Source organism: Sinocyclocheilus rhinocerous, unplaced genomic scaffold (genome assembly GCF_001515625.1).
Source record: "Sinocyclocheilus rhinocerous isolate Xijiao unplaced genomic scaffold, SAMN03320098_v1.1 scaffold835, whole genome shotgun sequence".
In the NCBI taxonomy this organism is placed as follows: domain Eukaryota; kingdom Metazoa; phylum Chordata; class Actinopteri; order Cypriniformes; family Cyprinidae; genus Sinocyclocheilus; species Sinocyclocheilus rhinocerous.
In genome coordinates, this window is record NW_015647431.1 from 1,497,753 (window position 1) to 1,498,248 (window position 496).

General features: G+C 38.5%; 1 protein-coding gene across 1 annotated transcript in view; it reads right to left on the bottom strand.

Annotated features, from left to right (window-relative positions):
• Nucleotides 1–496, bottom strand: part of LOC107709065 (fatty-acid amide hydrolase 1) — a 13,668-nt gene that overhangs the window by 11,578 nt on the left and 1,594 nt on the right. The window lies entirely within an intron of this gene.

Below are 496 nucleotides of genomic sequence, written 5' to 3' on the forward strand. Positions count from 1 at the left end.
AGGGAGGATAAATGTGCTTAAATATCATGAATAATGTTGCAAAAAAAAAAAGGACCTTTTATGACTAAGCTCCAGCAAATGAGCTACTAACTGCTCTCTTCATACACTCTTGCTGGTTTAAGATTAATTTTCTTCTTGGCCTGCAAATCATTTGATATTACCAGGATTTTCCATTTAATTTTTTCCCCAGAATGATATAGTGTTTACTCACTTGAGAAGACCTTGTGGTATGTTGGTCTTGATGAACGGGATCGCGCCCTGCTTCTTCAGCACTGTAACCACTACACTGTCCACGAGCGCAGGCTGATCCAACTTACTCACCACACCACAGGAAGTGTCATGACCCTGCTCACATTTTTCACACTGATCCCATAATCCCAAAGTAAAGGAAAAAAAATACACTGAATGAATGAATAAATACATCTATTAAAATATCGTGTCCCTGTGCACTTTTTCACACGGATCCCAAAGCAAAGAAAGCAAAAATAATACACTG